We start from the raw sequence: 20307 nt of genomic DNA, 5'->3' as shown, positions 1-20307 counted from the left end.
ACTACCTGGATCATTAAAGTTGCTATTTATTAACAGCTGATGTTCTGAAGTACATAACAAAAGGGCCAGGTAAATCTGATTGTTACTGTTGTTCGTAATACCAATAAGACAGCAGCAGGCTACACCACTTGTTATTGTGGATTCTAAGAGACTGAAAAACACCAGATGTTCATAACACATGCCTAATTGACACAATAAGCAAGCTCTTCACTTCTCCCTTTGACTGGCCCCTCAGAGCTTTAAGGTAAAAGTTTACCTTCCCCTTATCTTTTGGATCACGCTCGTATCTCTGCTCCTGTTTAGACATTGCCAACTTCAATATGCTCCTTTTTGAGGAGCTTTACATTAAAGACCGCAGGATAAATGCTCCTACTGCTTTTCCTGTACAGGTAGGAGTTTCCATTGCCTGCTACACATTGTTCATCAAAAAACGGCATAGTAAATAGTTATGGAAATGAGGAAGGAAAAAAAAATATCAAGAAGCACACACACAGCTTGGCAGAGGAATTGAAAAGCAATTGCTATCCCTAAGCCCCCACATTCCAGCACTGCATCATGGCCTTCCTCAGCCAACAGCAACGAGCACAAGGATCTACTCTACATTCACATCTGCAACTCAGACAGCCCTGGGCAAAGCTAACAAAACTAGCCTGTGACCAGAAAGATAGGCACACATGCACAAATAAAGAAATAAAGCTACCTATGTGATTATCTGCTTGCAAGATCAAGTTCAGCTCTTCAGCTTCCACAGGTGATCACCTCAACAAAATACTGTGTTGCTTCTTTTTCCAAAAGGAAGGAAGAAATCCCAACTGCTGCCCTTAGCACTGTATGCTCCAGCCCTCTGCAATAACCTTGAGTAGTGCTCAGAAACCACCAGGAGTCAGCAGCTCCTGTGGCACCAATTGAGCGTCTTTACAGTAGAAAGCTCTACTGTACAGCTATTTCTCATACAGCACCAAATGAACGCTCTAAGAATTGATGTGGGCTATCATCAGCATAGTAATTACCTTATTAACAGAAGATCAAAGAACAAAGATTGTAGAGTGATGGATCCACCTACCACGGGGATCAAGAGGGGGTGACTTTGCTGGGAAAGTCATCTATGCACAAAGGAGAGATCAGCTGCTTACAGACAGTAATGTGCACTGCACTACAACTTGTATTGGCTTGGTCTGCCATTCCCAGGGATGAGGTGCACAGTTACATGGTCATTTAACTTGAGGAGATGAGGGCACAGCAGACGGGACCAGAAGAGCAGTCCTTATCTAACGTGGTTGCTCTATCAGCACAAATTTGCCTAAGCATCGTCACACAATTAAGAAAAAAGACCAAATGGAACACCTAAGGGCCTGCTATGGGGCCTTCTGATTCTCAGCACCGCCTATCTGGAAAAGCGAGGAAAAAGATCTTTTCCCTTTTAAGAAAGTCTTTCCTGATTGCCCATATGACTTTCAGAAAATTTGAACTGGATCCCTCTCACCTCTGTAAAGAAGGCACATTAAACAAATATCATCCAGCATACTGGTAGGTGTTAAGAGTCAAGCTGTAAAACATGCCATCTCCATCTTCTTCCCTCCAACTACTCAGCTTTTGATCATCACTACTAGTGCAGTGTAGAAGCCATTCATGGACAGCCAATGCACTCCTACCATGGGTGAGCATCATACAGCTTGCTCTGGATCTCAGAATACGGTATTCCCAAATACGAAATGGAATTACCATACAGGTTTGATTATGGAAATGGCTCAATGGACGATCAATGGCTCCAGTTTCCCATAGGTGAGGAACTCTTTCTGTTTCCTCAGAAGATTTTGACATCATTAGCGACATCTTTTTCCATCTCTAAACTCAAAACAGAACACTAGCCCAGCAGAAAGGAGCCAGCCCAAAGGGCAAGTACATAACCTACCTGACATTAACTAAGGCCTGAAGCCCCTTTACTCTTACTTAAGAAATGAAGTTTACAGTCATCTTCTGCTAGCCTTGAAATACAGCAGTGAACATGCAGAGAGGTGCAGTATTTATCAAACACCTAGTTGGGTTTATTTTCTTACATGTTAAACGTGCCTCTGAGTACTTAAAGTGGCTTGGGGAAAAAGCAAACAAAGAAAGAAGTATGTTACTGGGAAATGGTAGAACTGGCATTTTTAGAATTAGCAGCTTAACCCAAGAGTGCATTACAAAAGGGAAATGAGCACAAGTTCTTTAAAAGGAAGTTAATTACTTGATGGTAAGACTCCATGTGTGATGCATTTTGGATTTTTTCCCCTAACTGTATAGCAAATAAATAGTTTGGGCTATATGATATGACAGAAGAACCATTACTCACCTCCCAGCCAAATCTTGCGTTAAGCCATAATTAAGACAGTATTTATTCTTGTAAAAGCATTGAATTGCAACTGCTTCAGATAAGCAGAAAGAATATCAGGATGGCATCAAAAGAAAAAAAAAAATCAGAAAAAACTCAATACACATATTAACATTTAAGAGAAAAGGAGTCTTGAGACTTCTTAAACAGGAGCTCTTCAGAGACAGCTTTTATTATACATAACAAGTTTTCTTAGGACAAATAAAACATAGTTGAAGTACTGCAGTCTGTATGTTTTTAAAACCAAGTCCTATCTATTCAATACTGCTCAGTGACTGAAAACAGAAAGAACTGATGGTAGATGTAACCCCGAGATGCCAGCTGGACTCCCCTGACCTAAAGAACTACAACATTAATGCTGTTAAGCAGGTTACAGGGCCATCCTCCTAGAGGAGGAACTGGCAGAAGGCAGGAGAAACTCAGCAGTTGCTACTTCCCAATCACTCCCTGCTCCATTCAGACAAACAATTGGGCAGGAGCACTGACAAACAGACTGGTCAGGGTGAGATACTTGAATCAGATCCAAGTTTGCTCTTACTCTGCCTCCAGAAAACTCTTACAAGCTTAAAGTCCACCAATTTTAACGCAAATCTGACAGAATATTACAGAATATTCCTTACAGAAGTTTTGTTCTCTTATCACCCTCCTTGCCTGTGAAGAAAATTGCTACCCCAGCTCAAGAAAGAGCACTTTTAACTGTTTGTAATGAAGTCCAAATGGCCATATAATACATATTTGAAATAGACACAGCTAAGTATATGCAAGCAGGTAAATCAAGAGGCAACAGACGCAATAATCCATTGATAGCAGTCTACTTAAAACAACTTTGGCTAGGCAGAGTTTTCCTTTTTTCCTCCTGGAGTCCTACCTCTGCTACACTATCACCCAGCAAATCTTTCTGAACAAACTTGCACCAATTCCATACCTTGCAAACATCTACAAAACATTTTTGATGTATCCAATTTACTTGCAACCTCAACACACAAGAATGAGTTCTCTAGTAGCTACTCCAATTATCCTGCGTAAGAAAAATAATCCACAGATCTCTTCTGGTCTGAGTCTAACTTCAGTTTTTTATTACCTTGCTTGCTGTTTATTTCTGTACTATTTTACAGATTAGCCCACAACAGAGCCTCAGCCACTATAGCAAATGCTAAAGAAACAAACATAGAAACACAGCATTTAGCAACAAAAGCTTTTCTGCCAAAACAATCGTGGTTATCTGCCCAAGTATTTTACTTGCAGGTAAGCTTTTGTCAGCCTGTTAGCTTACATCTGAGACTTTGATTAACTTTTGTCAATTAGAAGGCACATTTCCCCCCACTGACACATCCCCAAGCCCACTCTTACCTAATATAGCCAGATCAGCACCTTTCAGCCCCAAATCTCTCTACTACTAAAAGTCTCCCCAAAAGAATGCTTTTGGCCCTTCTGAAAACACATTTATGCAATTAAACTGCTGCAAACAGTGTCGGCATAGGAAAACATCTGGCTGACATAGCCATATAGCTGACATCAAGGAAGATCAAGAACATTTAGAGTTGCATGACAAAGTCTTCTGTAACATATTCTGCTGGTGAGGAAGAAAAGTACTGCAATCTGAGCATGAATTGAGTAAATCCTTTCTCCAACGGGAATGCAGCAATGGGTCCAGGGGCTCCTCCTCTGCCAAATGCCGTACACCTTAGAACGGTAACAGAGAACACTTCCAAAATGGCAGCCTGAAATGCACCGCAGGGGTTGATCCACTCTGCCCTTGAGTACAAGAGCTTTGAGCCTAAAATTTAGGTATTCATGTAATACATACCACGCCTGGCAGGCAAGTAACTATGACTGAGTTCAGCACCATGGATTAAGAAACAAGGTCAACAGATAAACTTTTATTACCTATTCATGAACCAAACCACGTTCCTACATGGCAAGCACCCGAGGATACCATTAATCTTTAACCAAACGCTTCCAACCAGTCTGAATCAAACAAATCTGCTAACTAGCTCACAGCCTTTATTGAAACTAGATGACCACCTACCTTCAGCACGGGGTACCGGTGAAGGGAGGCTAACAAAATCAACACAACCGTCCTGCAGAATCATCTGAAGGTGGCTTCAACAGCTTGCTACAGTAGACACAACTCAACTTTTTGTATTCCCTCATGACTACAAGGTTACTGCAGAAAGGTCATTTCAATATCTAAGCACATTTGCTGCTCCAAGTGGCGTGACAAGGGTCAGCAGAAGAAGGCCATGACAGAAGGCTGACACAGGCAGCCATTAAGCCATGCACTTACCTGGGCCAAGCACTGAAGCACTGTCTCCACATACAAGTAATACCAGCCTTCAAAACAGCGTAAATACAGGACACTTGGATCAGAACGCATTCATAGTGCAAGATGGTAATTCTCCTGCAGATCATGTTGTTGGCAGCAACAGGGCAAAGCTTGCTTTTTTGTAATTTAAGGATAACCTGCAGCATGCCAAAGATTTTGATTTTTTTTCCTTAAAAAAATCACAGGTTTTCTTGTTATGTTCAAACAACAACTCAAAGGAGAAATATTATAGATACTTGCAACAATTGTAACATCCACTGGCAAACAGCATGGCCACAAAGAACACTCCACAATGCTACCTTATTGCTCCAGACTGCCCCCAGCAGAACCTCAGCAGCAGAGAGTGAAGGAGCACGAATGGAAATCAACCCAACGAACTACCTCAGGCTTCCAGGAAAACAAAGGGACCACCTCAGCTTTGCCCAGCTGGCAATTTGTGGGCACCCAGCACTGCACAGGACCAGAACGAAGCTGTTTCAGCTTCCTCACCACCACGCAGCCTAACTGCACCTGATTAGGGACACAACGTTCATTTCAGTAGGACCTGGAGACCGCTGTAGGAGGGTAAGTTTTACTGGCGACTCCTGTAAGCAGTAGATTGAAAGGAAACAGAAACTAGATCAGATGGAGACATGCTTATTTTTTTTCCACTGAAACTATCTCAGCAGTATTCAGCAGAGCTTGACCTACTTCCTACACCATCTCTTTGCTGTCACTTCCTTTGACAGTTTGTCAGCACACTTGTGAATCTGAAGATTAAGGAATGAATGTCTGGAAGCAAAAGAGCTGAGAACTTCTTCCTTTTAATGCCACCTACAGTCAAAACCTCTATGGCCTAATCAGCAAGACATGCAGTGACCAGCCTAGCAACAAGTACTTTCAATTATTAGCATCCTTCAAGAGTTCCAAGCCAACTGCCCAACTTAGCTTACAAGTACGCCCTTAAAGATGACTTCGTTTTTCATGAAATACCCTTTTTCTTCTTCCTTTAGCTCACAGCGTGGATCAGGATCTACAAACAGTTTCAGGTTCTCTGTTCTCCTGTATTCCATAGATCCTGTCTAAGAAAATATTATATACAAAGATATACTTGTGATTAGTTCCTCACAAATTAATAAGAATTTAAATATCACCAGCTACAAGCAGATGATGCTCTACTTGGCATCTACAACCATGCAGTCACTAGCCATAAATCCCAAAGTGAAATAATGCTGTTTTCTCTACTTAGTTTCTTAATATAAACCAATACCAACACACACAATGGTTATAACACAGATTTTACACTAACACGAATATTTATACTTTTTTTTTTTTAACTGAAATACTAGCAGTTGAAATTTCAATTTCAGACAAAAAAACAGTATGACGACTTGCCACATCAAGAAACACATTTCATTGTTTAGTAAGAACAGAAACACTCATTAAGTACAAGACTGCACTCAGCATAACAGAGGTGCTCCTCTGTTCATTAGAAACAGAAGACATTTAAGCTTAAGGCAAGCTGCATATGCCCACACATAACAAAGATGTGCTCCAAAAGCTTCCCGCCCGGCCATTCACAACAAATAGGTAAGAGCTTAAGCAGCAGTTAGGATACTTCGTGCCTCATAAGGGAAAAGGGCACGAAAAGGGCCTAACTTTCCAGCTAGCTGGCTCAGTTTCCTACCACCCAGGCTTTTCCTGCAGACAGGAGGTAGGGGAGAGCAGGAGGGGATGTCCGGTGCAGACTTGTGAACTTTGCCACCACGCCACTAGCTTTGAAAGTGCTGGCCTAAGACACAAAGCCGCACAGACCGCACAGCTCATGCAAATGGAAACCCAGCCGGGAAAGCCCTCGTCTCCGCTAAACAGCTTCGCTTCTCAGCATAAAAAGCAATGAAAGATGCATCATCAACAGGTCACCCGGCTTCTCCTTTGTGCAGTATGAAATGCTGCCCAACAGAAACCGGAAACAGCCCTCTGCCCCCAGCAGATTCCAAATGGAACAAATAAAGCCATCGCTCCCTGGATGTGGAACCAAGGCTCGGGCTGCCCGATGCCTCCAATCACTCACCGAGGAGCACGTTCTGAAGGCTTGGCAGTCCCAACGAAAACAAACGAGTGGCCTTTAAAAGGCACGGCTCAACTACGAAGCAGCGTTTTGCAGAGCTCAGACAACAGCAGCTTTTGGGGAGAGAGGGAACGAAAACGCACCAAACAAGCCTCGGGTACAAAACACAACAGCCGCCTTTCCAACGCCCTCCGCTGCTCCCGGAGGCGGCACACGAGCTGTTAGCTCCGTCCGAAACCGCATTCGGTGAAAGTTGCGCCGCTCACAAAGAGCCGACGGGGGAGGAGGGCTGGAGCGAAGGCTCTCAGAGCGAGCTTTCAGCCCGGCAGCTCAGCGAGAGCCCGCAGCGGGGTGGGTGCAGCGCCGGGCCGGGCAGCCCGCACAGCCCCTTTGTGCCGTGCGCCTCGCCGAGCCGCCAGCCCCCCTTTGCTGCCCTCGGGGAGAAGGGGATTACTCCGAATCCCCGAATCGATGAAGCATCCGGAGTCCAAAGGTAGCGTGATTTTGTAAAATTATTTTTAATATCTTCCTCCCGTTCCCTACCCCCCCCCCCCCCCCGCCTCCACCGAGGATGGCTGGCTGCCGCTCCGTCACAAAGGCACGGCGATCCGCTCGGAGACGGCGAGCGGGGAGGAAACAAAACCGCACGGGAAGCCAAGCGACCGGCACAAAGGCACGGGGGGGGAGGGCGGGGAGGAGGGAAGGAGGAGAAGGAGGAAAAAAAAAAAAAAGAATTAAAGAGGAAAAGAAAAAACAACAACACAAACAAAACAAAAAGGCCAAGGAGGTTGCAGCCGGCCGCCCGGAGCACAAAGCGGGGCTGGGGGCAGGCCCCGAGCGGCACCCTACGGCCGCGCGGAGGCGGGCTGCGTCGCAGCGGGCGCGGGACTTACCGCAGGAAGGCGGCAGCAGGCGGGAGAGGAGCCCGCGGCTCCCTGAGGCGGCGGGGGGGGACCGCAGCGACGCGCCGAGCAGAGACGGACTGTCTGAATGACTGACTGACTGACGGACGGACGGACGGACGGACGCACGCACTGACTGCCTTCCGCAGGCGGAGAGCAGCGCACAGCCGGGCGACGCCGCCTTCACCACGCACCTCCCAGCCGCCGCTCACCCAGACTTCTGGGTCGGCTGCCGCCGCGCGCCCGCGCACCCAACCGTCTGTGGGCGGGACTAAAGGGGGGCGGGGTCAGGGGGCGGGGTGACGGCCCTGTAGCCCGGGGCATGCTGGGAGTTGTAGTGCCGTCGTCTGGGGGTGTAACGGGGGGCTGTGCGTAAGTGTAATATACAAATATATATAACCTTAGGCTCACAGAATCATTGAGGTTGGAAAAGGTCTCTGAGATCATCAAGTCCAACCACCAACCCATCTCCACCACGTCCCCCAGTGCCACATCTCCACTGTTCTTGAACACCTCCAGGGATGGTGACTCCACCACTTCCCTGGGCAGCCTATGCCACTGCATCACCGCTCTGTTGGAGAAGAAGTGTTTCCAAATATCCAACCTGAACCTCCCCTGGTGCAGCTTGAGGCTACTACATTGCTGTTATACGGGAGAAAAGGCCAACACCTATCTCCCTACAACCTCTTTTCAGGGAGTTAGAGAGAGCCATAAGGTCTCCGCTGAGCCTCCCCTTCTCCAAACTGAACAATCGCAGTTCCCTCAGTCACTCCCCACAACACTCGTGCTCCAGACCCTAAACATGAACCCTATGTCTGAGAGTGCTGCCCCAACTCTCCCTGAGCTCTGGCACTGGGGCCGTGCCCACTGGGCAGCCTGTGCCATGCCCACCACCCTCTGGGGCAGAACCTTTCCCCAACCCCCCAGACCATCCCCTGACCCAGCCCCACACCATCCCCCCATCCCTTGAAGCCCTGTCACTGTCCCCAGAGTGCAGAGCTCAGTGCTGCCCCTCCACTCCCTGTGAGGAGTTCTAGGTTGCCATTAGACCCACAACAGTGAGAGCTCATCCACAACACACCAGGAAAGGAGGAGGTCCTGGATGCCCTCTGTGTGCTTTGCAGCCCCTTGTCCTCCTGTGAGAGAAACTGGCGGGGCGGTGATGAGAACAGGATCAAAAAGAACCCCGTCATGGAGATGGCCAGCTGACAGCTCTGAGGGCTGCTTGGCTGATCCTGAGTGGAGGTGTGAGGTGACTCAGGCCCAAATGACAGTCACTGGGCACAGTGAGCGCAACACACGGTGCGCACCGTGCTGCTGTGATCCGTCCTCCAGTTGTGAGTCAGCCCACAGGCGGGTGGAAATGCTTTCAACCATGAGTCAAAGCTGAGCTCTTCACTGGAATGGTTGAGCAACTCGATACACTGATGGGTCAGGTGTGTGGGGTGTGAGGTGCCCAGTGATGAGCAGCATGGGACGGCTTCAGAGGGAATCTTCACAGCCCCTTTGATGCATGGGGAAACCAAGGCAGGCTAAAACTAAGCCTCTGTGCCACAAACCCCATCTGCAAGCAGCAGACCACGGCACTGCCAAGACTGGTCCCCGCTCCTCGCTGCTGTTGGACCTCAGATGCATCAGTTTGTGCCATGTGCAACCACAGGTTAACTGAAGAAACAAAGCAGCTTTTGATGCCTATGATCCCATGAAAACACACAAAACTACAGATGTCTGTATGTTTTTGTTTACATCCAATTTAAGCAGCCAGAGCACTTTTTTTCCCTGCCTTTCCCCCCCCCCCATATATTACAGAAAAAAATGTCATGCTTTCTGCCTGGGAGCTCTGTGCCAGAAGACCCATAGCAGCTTTCATTTAAGCCACTTGAACTGTGTGGCAACACGGTAATACTCCTTTCTTGGCTTTCCCTCTTGAAAAATGAAATCAACATAGTGTCTCAGGCTGACAGCCACAGTAAGAAGATAAAAGGAAGGAGGCCACCATGGGCTCTGTCTAAATAAGGTTTGTTTAGTGGTTGCTGCAGGGGGATTTTCAGCTGGGCCCTCCCCAGCCACTTGTGTTGACCTCTTCCCTGAGGTCTGTTTCTGGATGCTACCAATGGTTTTTGTTTCACTTTTGCTTTTTGGAATCCAGTTCATAGCCATGTGTTGTTCCCAAACTATTGCAGCCGACATCAAATCCTGCTGCTTCCTCCTGAAAGATGAAAGCACCTCCTACTGTTGCGTGTTCTTATGTGTTTTTCATCCCTGAATTTGATTTGTTGCATCCTTATCCTCTCACCCTGCAGAACTCCTCCTGCAGCCCCTTGGTTTTTGCACGTTCCCCTGAAGTAAGTACCCATGATACTGGTGAGGAAAAAGCCTTGCTCTGAATATAACCCAATGGAGAACACTCTGTCCTAGGCTGATGCCTGCAGACTTGAGCTACAGCAGCTTATTGCAGCCTATAATGAATCAGAGAGCTGTGAAAGCACAGACTTGCTACCAGCAGCCTGCAACCCACCTTTCTAGCAAATGCTCTACCCTAACCATGTACCATCTGGTGATCTGGTGGTTCCGTTGGTTCCTCCAATGTTCCTCCATGGAAGGAGAAACCTCTAATGGCCTGGTGATAGATGGCCATAGGGCATGTTGGCTGCTTCCATGACAATAAAATGACAGCTGCTAGGAACTCAGCATCATTTTGTTCCAGGCCAGTTATTGCCCAGGAGTGGTTAGGAGAATGTCTGAGCTGGGGACCTCTTGAAGGAAGCAGCTTTGATAGGTTACAGAAAACTTTGGCAGCACTGGTACATCACCAGCTGGCCTCAGGACCAGAAAACCACTCAGGACATGCTTAATTAATCCACGTCTCCATTGTCTTTGAGGCTTGATGATGGACCACAAAGTCCACTGATGGAACCCAAACTCATCTATCTTCCTCTGTACAACAACCAAATCGACGCCCACTACAGCAATGCTCTCAGCCACAGAAAATGAGACATTCCCAGCAGGGAAGCTAGGAGAAAACACGTTGTTTTTTTAAAAGCTTGTTGCCTGGTTGCAAGAAAGGGGAGGAGAATTTAAACTGCCTCTTGGTTGAGCGCCCTGTGAGTCACTCGGATGCTGAGGTGTGGTATCCAGGCCTGCCAAGCGTGGTAGACCCACCCTCGCTCCCTAATTCTGCCGTGGGAGACAAACAGCTCTGCGTGGCAGGCTGTTGGCCCTGCTTTGGGTACTTTGGGTTGCCCAGGGAAGATGAAGTGTCCACCAAAAATGCCACCTGGGATGCTTTGGAATGGGGCACACAGATACGTCCAATAGGGCACTTCAAAAAGCTGCAGAGACAGCACAAGTGAAGTGTTGGGGAAGCCAAAATGGGGATTTTTCTGGCTCTGTGCTCATAGCAAAGCCAGGCTGTGACCTCGGCAAGGGCAGGAAACATAGGTGTGGTGTCCACGCCTGAATCTGGCTGCAGGAATTTTCCCTGCGTAGCAACAGTTGTTATGTAGCAATAACACTCAGCAATTTTTGAGGCACTTCAGAAATATTAATTAATCCACATATCAGCCCCCTCAGGTAGGCAGCTAGATATTTTCACCCGTGCTTTACAGCTTGGGAAGGGGAGATGCTGAACTGAAGCGATGTCATGGCAGGAGGCTGGAATGAAGAGAAGAGGGGCGATACAGAGGCAGTAAGGACAAATAAACGGGAGCTCCACTGGAACTTCTGCTGGGGGATTCTTTTGCCCTCTAGAAAATACATGGGCCTGGTAGGCTTTTCTTTGCAGGGACAGAATTTGGAGGTGCAAGCTCCAGTGCTTATGATCCAGCAAGGAAAAGCCTCACTGCTTGCCTCATTATAAGGAAAACACAAAGAAATACAGCAAGCATAGCAGAAGAGCTTCAAAGGGCAATCAGGAGTAAGCCAGCAGCAGCGCACCCAGATGTGTAGGGGATGTGGAGTATGTGCCTGGATTTCCACCTAGTGAGGCAAACCTATCAGAGGGACTTGCTGCTGCTCCTGCTGGCATTTTGCATCTCGGTTTAATTACACTAATCACTGTGATGATGACTTCTGACATTCACCTTCATTAGCCATCGATGGCTGCGCTCAGCTGCCTCGGCACAGAGCTATCGATGCCTGCTTTAAATAACCCATGAGTAAAATCAGCAGGGAGACAGAATGTCTGGGCTCTCCCCTGGCACAGCCTGCATGGGACTGGCTGGGAATGCACGGCCAAAGCCAAAAACGCCATTTAGCCCTGACAGGAGGTGGGCATGACTTTTTGTGGGCATCTCAGAGATGAGAAAGCTTTTCTATTGGGTGGGCATCCTCAAATGCAACGTTTCTTTTTGATGGCATCGGTTTGCAAATTAATGCCTGTGATAAATCCCCTCGTGCAGAATGAATTAGCAGAGACTTGTCATTCATAAACCATTATGGCATGTGATACTTGTTTAAAATGTAGGAGAATGCCTGCTTATATAAGGAATAAATAAAAATCACCAGGCTTTTATGTCGTGAAAGTGGGATAACTTTAGGATGAGTAGAGCTGGCCAAGATCCCCTGCTTTCGTGCTGTGACTGCAGGAGACACCAGGCAGGCATTGCTGATGCTGGGCTGTGGTTGGGTAACTCTCATTGCATCTTTTGGATGCTGCAAGCTGATGGCTGCTGCTCTAAATGAAGTAACAACTTAAGGAAGAGGTAAAATGTTTCCCTTATGAATGATATGTTTTATGTATTCCTGCATTTTATTTGACTTTGTATTTAGCATTTTCCTAAATACTGAGCTGTTCTGTGTGAGTACATGGAAATAGCCTAGCGTAACTGTGCTCTGTGTGAAAGATACAGCCAACAACATGTTCTGACTGCTTATCTCTGCATTGAAATCCATTGCTTTGCATCAAATTAAATTTCTTGGTGTTGGTTTCGACATGCTGTACCTACTGCATGCACTGGCCAGCTTCTCTGCTGTGCATCTTTGTGCTGTGATGTACAGCATACTCTCAGCAATGCAATGCACTTTTGCACTCCTGTGAGGAGGATGCTGTTACTTCAAAGCCACCGTATGTGGTCAAGGGGTGGGAAGGTTCTAAAGGATGCTTCTTCCCAAGAAAGGCATTCCCTGTCTCTTTCCTACTTTGAAACTATAGGAACACAGCTCTCTGCTTTGGAGGTTACCATGGATTGCACTGGGACACTGCTGGTGACGGCACAGGAGAGCAAAAGCCATCCAGAAATGGAACTGGGACCCATCATGGCGAAGCTAGAAAAGACTTCTGCCCTGCCTTGATGAGCAGCCAGCTCCTGACCTGGTTAAATGCTGCTTGAAAGGCAAGAGAAAACTTCCACAACCCCCCAGCGTGCTCTGCATTCCCATTGCCAGTGCCCTTCCTACACTGCTGCAGATATGGGCATCCCAATCTGCACCCATCCCTGCTGCAGGAAGGCAGGTGCACCCCTCATACCCCATGAACCCAAGCTTTAGGTAAAAATCAATAAAACCCAATGGTCAGACAGGTCTTGTGGCTGCAGCAGAGCTGGTAGCAAGCAATGAGCACTCACAGCGTCACTCCATCCTGGGCTCTGGTCCAGCGTCCTCCTCCAGCTCCCTGTCAGAAATGAGGGAAAAAGAGGATGGAGGCTCACATACCCCCAGTTTCTGTATGTCTGCCCGAATATGTATACAGATTTTGATACAACGAATACACTATTTTTAGTTTCCTTTGGGGTATGTTTGGGAGCAAGCCCTTAACTGTTGCTGTGCTGCTATAGAAACCGTATCCATGTACATGGACATGTTTACAATGGTTTTAAACGCCATAAACTTTCAAGGGCAAAGTCGAGCAGCTTATTTCCATTAAAGTCACTGCCCTGCTGTGGCTTTATCTTACTATTACATTTAGTAATTTAGGACCCTTCTCAGCTTTAGCTGGCCCCGTAAATTTTTCATTGCAAAAAATGGCTCACTGGCAGCAACCTAACTTAATAAAACAATAATAAAGACAAAGCCAGCTTCTAGTTTAAATTTCAGGAAGAGGGAAAGCTATTCTTTTTGTTTATTCTAAGACTTCCTAACTTTAGCCCTCCCCATCCCTGATTAGCACCACATCTCCAGAAGCACGTGGTGGGGTTGGATGGACTTTTTCTCAGAGATCCAACCCTGTGTTGGGACTGTGCTGCTCCATCTGCAGCAGCACAAAGCTCTGCTCACTCTTCCTTAGGCTTAAGCTGGTTTTCCCCACATTAGCCCAGATATATACGAAGCAAGTCTGCTCAAAAGCAAAGGGAACAAATGGGGCTTTGCACTCAGCAGAGCTTGCTTCGAGCCTGTTTTAATGCCTCAAACATAGGCACCTTCTTTCTTGTGCAAATCTGCTTGTGCTTACCTGGTCATTACTTGTAATTTTGTCCCAGACAGCACCATTTATTAATGCTTACTAGGTCATGCAACATGGAATAAAGCTGACAACAAACAAGCAGCAGCTGCAGTTAGACCCAAACAGGTGAGTGGGGGCAGGTGTTTGTGGCTGTGCCAGCAGGTGGCTCTGGTTGTCATCCCTGCTCATGAGATGGAGGTGGTTCTGGTTTGGATGCACTGGTTCAAACAACCAGCAGCCAAAATGCAGATCTTACTGCCAGTGAGCAGCTTCCGCATCACCCGTTTGGACCTAGAGCTATTCAAGTGCTCCAGCATGAAGTCATGGGATGCTCCTGCTTACACTGGTTCTGTGCTCATGCATGAATTGGCTAGGTGCCCATGTATGAGCTGAAGAAGTCTCTCGAGTAAATTAATCAGGCCCTCATGCTGACTTTAATCATGGCCCAGATGGGGATGAGTTGGGTGCTCATGCAGGCACTATCTGGGTGCTCATGCATGCTTTAGTGTGGCACTCATGCATCTGTTGATGGCTCACTGGGCTCTCATGTGTGAGCTAATTAGCAAGTGCAGTAATCCTTGCAGCTTGTGCCTGATCCGCTCCTTTCTGTGCCGAAGCTACTTGAACACAACCCGCTTATAAAATCTGCTTTCACCATCATTGCAATCCAAATGCACACCCGACACAAGCTCTGCACTCCCTCCCCATGCCCCAGGCAGAGGAGTTTGCACTGAAGTAAGGCTTACACGTGTTCACTGCAATTCCCTTCCTCACCCCAGGAACGTGGGCACAGGCATTATCAGCATTGCAGCCTGCGCTTTTAGCTGCTGCCAGCTTCACCCCATGCACTGTGGACCAGATTATCAGGATCTACATTATCACAGTCCAAATACATGGACTTTTCATGACTTCATCCCTCATCCCCACAGACCAGGCTGTGAGGTTAATGTGATAACAACTGAATGCAATGTTTATTACAAACTCTGTACCTTCTTCCTACAAAAAATGTAGTCAGGAAGGCCACAGCCATCTGAATGTCTCTATATTGCAAACACCCTCCACTGTAGGTCACGCTGCTGGTGTCTCCCAAGGCCCCGTAGTTCCTGTAACCCCCACGGGCAGGTGGGGGAGGAACAAGAGGCATCAGGCCTCGGGTGAGGTTTTCCATGGGCACATGGATTTAATAAAAAGCATGATACATTTTTAGTCAGATACAGAGACTTTGCAATCCCAGGGCCAGCTCTGGATCCCGTTAGTCACGCTCGTTAGCACCTTGCTTGGCAGATGGCAGTGCAGACACTTGCAGAGTCACGTCACAGCTCCTCATTGGGAATGCAGAAGTGTTGAAGCCATAAGTAGAATCTGGAAGGGGACAGGAGCAGAATGTGCTTACTTGGGACAGCCCTGCAAAGGCATCACTTCCTTCTGTAGCTTGTGGCTCAAGACTGAGCCACAGCCAACATGCCATCTGAGGGGCTTGACACCTGAGCTGCCATCAGCATGGCCTAAGGACACTGGCTTTCAGTGGCCTCTACTGGGAAAAGTTCTGCGTAGGCCCAGGAGCCTTGGGGCCAATGCATGCTGAGCTCAAATCACTGCTGGGCTTCAAATCCCCACAGTCAAAGGGTCAGAAGCTGTCCTGCTGCCCCAGAGACATCTCTGATCCAGTTCCATTTGTTCAGGAGGCCAAGGGACCTAGAAACTTGGCTTGTTAGCAAAACCTGGTGTTCTTCCAGAAAGTTGAGTAAGAAGGCTGACATTGGTGCCACACAAAATGGTGGCTTTTGGGTGGGAACTCCTCAAGAAGTGCATCTATTGACAGCATGATGAGGAGAGTACCAAGCCACCACCCTGCACGTACAGACATGGGGCCTGCATCTGAAAGCCAGCATTATTTCAAAGCCAGAATCACAGAGCAGAGCAGGCACACAAAATTGTCACCATGGAGAAGTTGCCTTTAGCACAGAGCATCCCAAAATAACTTGTTCTGTGGCTCTGAAAATGGTTTACGGAAGCTGTAAACATGTCTCATGCATAAGCTGTCGTGGCAGAGTTGCTGTGTATGATGGCTGAGGGATGAATTCCTCAATATGTGAAATGAATTTCTCAATATGCGGATTTCTTGGTGCAATGCCTGCTCTCATTCCTCAGCAATATCTACAAGGCCTGCAGGAAGAACATTCAGGTGTGCTCCTAAGTGATGCCACTGGGACTGTGTCCCCAGACTCACATATAGAATCTCTGGGCAGCTCGCAAGAGCCACCCCATTGGCCCCATGGCAGAGAGCCATCAGCCAGCTTCAGACAGGCTCTGAGGATCACCTGGTGCAGGATACAACTCATCCTGTGCCCTGGCTACATGCTGAAGCAATTGGCCTGGTATCGGCTGCTATGGGTGGAAGTGGGCAGGAGAGGTGCTCCAAATACTTGCAAAAAAAGATTTCCATTCCCATTCTCCTCAACTGTACCCACTATTTCACTGCAGAGGGGCCACGCTTGATTTTCAGCCTTTGCCTTAGACGGGGAATGAAGATGCCTTTTGCAGTCACTCTTAAATCTTGATAGACCTGAAAAGATTCCCCCAGTTTTTGAGGGGTCAGCTGAGGTCTTTGATTTGGCTTGAAACAAAGTTGCTTCACTCTCCCTCCAAGTCACTAAACTCTTGAAAAGCAGCACTTTCCCCCTTATTTTCATGATTGGAGTCATTTGTAAAAGGAAAGCTCATTTTAAAAGCAAAGATACTTTGAAGCAAAACAAAACAAAACAAAAAAACAAATAAGTTTTCTCATGGAAACGTCAATATCAGTCATGTAGCATAAAAAAAAGGCAAAACATCACACTTGAATAGATGACTGGGGACACCTCACCCTTTGTATGGAAACCGTTTGCAAGCTGCAACCTTGTTCAGTATGCAATTATTTTCACTTATATACTGAGTTCAACTCATGAGTTTATTTTTTTTCCCAAAAAACTTTGTTTTCACCAGCCCAGAAGAATCAGGGAAGGTGACTTGTAGGGCTCCTGCAGACAGGAGAACATCCACCATTAGCACCAGGTCAACACTTGAGAGCGCAAACACGGCAAACAGCAGAACACCCTCCTGACATGTTATGCCCATTCTTTCTTCTCAGAATTCAGGAATAAGCCCAGAAGGAGAGGTGACAACTGATAGTCCATGTTGCTGCTTCCCCAGCCTGGAGACCCAGCCAAGCAATGCTGACAGCCCAAGCAGTGCACCCTCTGCTCCCAGTATAAAACCCTGATTCCTTTAGGCCCCAGTCAGAAATGCACTTCAGCATTCATCGAACATTCAGCCTATGCTAAAATCCCCAGGGTTTTCTTTGCTTAAGCCCTGTGTGCTTTGTCCATGTGCTGATCTGAGGTGATTGTGCGCACAGTGAGAAAAACTTGTTGCTACAACCAACGTCTCCCTCTGGTATCAGATCGGCACCCAAAGGGAGCAGAGTAGAGCTCCCTAATACACCACAAGCATTGCAAAGTTCTTGGCCATCTTCCACCTAAGATCAGACCACAACTGGATGTATGCTACATTATTTGTTAGAGCAAGCTACTGATATTAAGGGCAAGGTCAAGAATAAGGGGAAGCAGAAGGAAAAGAAGGAAAAAATACTATATTTCTAATGAAAAGGGAGCAGACAGACCTTGCAGAGAACGTATGCTTGTAGGGAAGTCATCAGCCATATGGTTTTTAAGTTCTTTCTTCTTGATAAAGAATGGGGTCCCCTCAGCACACTGCATTATGCAGTGATTTATTTAGGGTGTCAGAGCAAACTTAAGCCATTTTTCCTCACCACCAACCTTCAGCACCCCAAGGACCGAAGTTGCTATATTATAAAACAGCAACAGTAGCCAATACATTAAGAAGTAGTAATAACACATCATTATTGCTATGGCTGTCTAACCTACATGAGCAGGGGAGTTTTCTTCTTGCGTGCAGCACCTGCCATCCTGTTCCACCCTGCTGTGTATTCCTTGTTTTGGTAACTTTTGGGAGCTGTTTATTTTTAGTGTAATAGCTCATTTACTCATGTGTTCCTCATACATTTATTAATGACTAAGAAATCAGTTGTGCCATCCGCCGTAATTAAATATATCAAGTCAAATCTCGCCTGCTATTACAGATGAGGCAGGCAAGCTTTTTTTTTTTTCCCTGCATTGAAGAAATTAACTATATTAAGATCTACACCCAATAAGATGCAAGCGGAGCACTCCTAGAACAGAAAGCTGTGCTGCACAAAGCCTCAGGAGATCAAAGGTTTTCTGCATTCCTTGAAGCTGTGCTTGAAGCAAACAGCAATTATTTTTTTTTTCTCAAAATCCTGCATTTTATTTTGAGATCAGTGGGAGCTGATGCCATGTGTGTTTGTTCTCAGTTGTTAGTGGTTTGCCGGAATCCAAAAAGTGTCGTGAGCTCATCCTGACATCCTGAGGTCTCAGTGGAATGTAGGACCCAGTCTCAGTTAAGGCAGCAACCATTAAAATCGTTACGTGTGAAACCCTACCAGCTCCAGTCTCCTGATGTCTTCATGGACACAGGAAAAAAGGAAGGTTGTTCCTTGGCCCCAATCTGCCCAGGGTCCTCCCAAGGGCAGCTGTCCTCAAAACAAGCTGGAGGATTTGGAATTGTGGTTTGGCATTCCTCATTTTATGTGAAGAAGGTGTCAGGGAAGGGAGCAATAAATGAGTTTTCGTCCTGTGCAAGCAAGTGTGGTGAGTCACATCACACTTGTGCTTTCATCAGGACACCTAAAAGAGAAGGGAAGTGGTAGGTGCAGGTTCCAGCCCTGTCTAGACTCCATAACACTCCACAAAAGGAGAACAGGCAAAGCAATAGGCTCCTCTCCATACAGGGGAGGAATGGTGACCTAGTAATTACAACCTAAGCAGAGACATAATCAAGCCACAGTGCCCCAGCACTGCATGCTGACCTGCCCAGATGGGGAGCAGCACTCTCATTTGATCTACATGGCCAAAAATGTTCTGTGTGCTCTCCTAAAAGCAGAAGTCACCTAATAACCTCTCAGGAATGAGGAATTTTGAATGAATTTCCATTTTCCAATATCACCTAAAATCAAGGAAATTGCAGAGAACAGCTTGGTGTGGCCCAGTGAGAGCATCAGCTATCCTCACTCATTGCAGCAAAGCCTGGGGCACAGGGATGCCCAGAGCATCCACCTCTTACCTGCACCCAACCCTTCTGTACTGTGTACAGTTTCTCTGATTTTGGGTTTCCCGAATTTCCTCTTCTCATGTTGTTTTTATCAGAAGTCTTTAGAATCGTGAAATCATCAAAGTTGGAAAAACCATTAAGATCATCATGTCCAGCCATCAACCCATCACCACCATACCACTAAACCGTGTCACTCAAGCTGCCCAAAGTCTCCATGCTACTCCAAAATAAACTATTTCTTGAGAAGAAAGTCAGCTCAAACCTTCCCTCTGCTTTTTGTTGTACTGCACAGAGAAAGGGCAAGCCCCCAAAGGTGCAGATCCTCCAATTGCTGCTTCAGTTCACAAGTTCACACACCAATCACTTAGGTACAGCAACCAGTCCAGGCGGGATGGTGGGGCTGCCTATTTGTAGGACTTCCCCTGCGTCAAGCAGGCAGCCCTTTTGACCTGAAGGACTTGGCTTCCTATGGCAGAAACCCAAAAGGGACAGAGTTCACTCAACCCCAAACAAACCTCTGCTTGAGCTGTGTTGTTTGGGTGTCTTCCCCGCAGAAAGCAATGAGTGCCCTGCCCTGCAGGTCAATGGGATTTGCTCTCCTTCCTCCTGCAAGAGGAAAGGGCACTTGCAAACCGAACACATGAGCAAATTTGCACGGAGGGATGCCCTGATGGCAAATGGGTGTTTTGGTGCAAAGGCATGGCCAAAGCCTACTGCTGAGGGATCAGAGGGCTCGGTTGCTGAAGTGCTTAGTCATTTCGGATGGGTTCTGCATCATCTGGGCTGTGTGCTCGGGGTGACTCATCTGAGCAGGGCTGAAGGGATGCTAAGAACACAGCAGGGCTACAAGCAAAGCTCCATTTCTGTGGCTAAATGAATTTAACACCCAAGCAGCAACTCATTGTACTTAATAACTGCATTGTATGTTAAGTGCTCAGATACAGCAGTGCACCAGCGTGGCAAATGACAGAGGAAATGTCAGCAGATGCTCGTGCTGTGACCTCCCCACTCAAGCCTCTGCATGTTGGGTATGACTTTTTTCCCCTCTGAGCATGGTGCAAGGACGCAAAGGGAATTTCAGACTCAGGA

At 47.0% G+C, this 20307-nt stretch overlaps 1 protein-coding gene across 4 annotated transcripts in view; it reads right to left on the bottom strand.

Moving 5' to 3' along the window:
- The window catches only part of PELI1 (pellino E3 ubiquitin protein ligase 1), a 48298-nt gene extending 34917 nt beyond the window's left edge, over nucleotides 1-13381 (bottom strand). Inside the window, exon 1 of one of the 4 annotated variants that reach the window (XM_085218788.1) lies at nucleotides 13214-13381. The gene's annotated coding sequence lies outside the window, so the exon portion shown is untranslated. Of the gene's footprint in view, nucleotides 1-7640; nucleotides 7934-13213 lie in introns of those variants that run through there. The other 3 variants (XM_085218785.1, XM_085218787.1, XM_085218786.1) reach the window with 3 other exon arrangements.
- Between the last annotated feature and the right edge of the window lie 6926 nt (nucleotides 13382-20307).

The sequence above is a fragment of the Meleagris gallopavo genome, chromosome 2 (genome assembly GCF_905368555.1).
Source record: "Meleagris gallopavo chromosome 2, MGAL_WU_HG_1.1, whole genome shotgun sequence".
Taxonomy (NCBI): Eukaryota; Metazoa; Chordata; class Aves; order Galliformes; family Phasianidae; genus Meleagris; species Meleagris gallopavo.
This window is presented reverse-complemented; position numbering and strand designations above follow the sequence as displayed.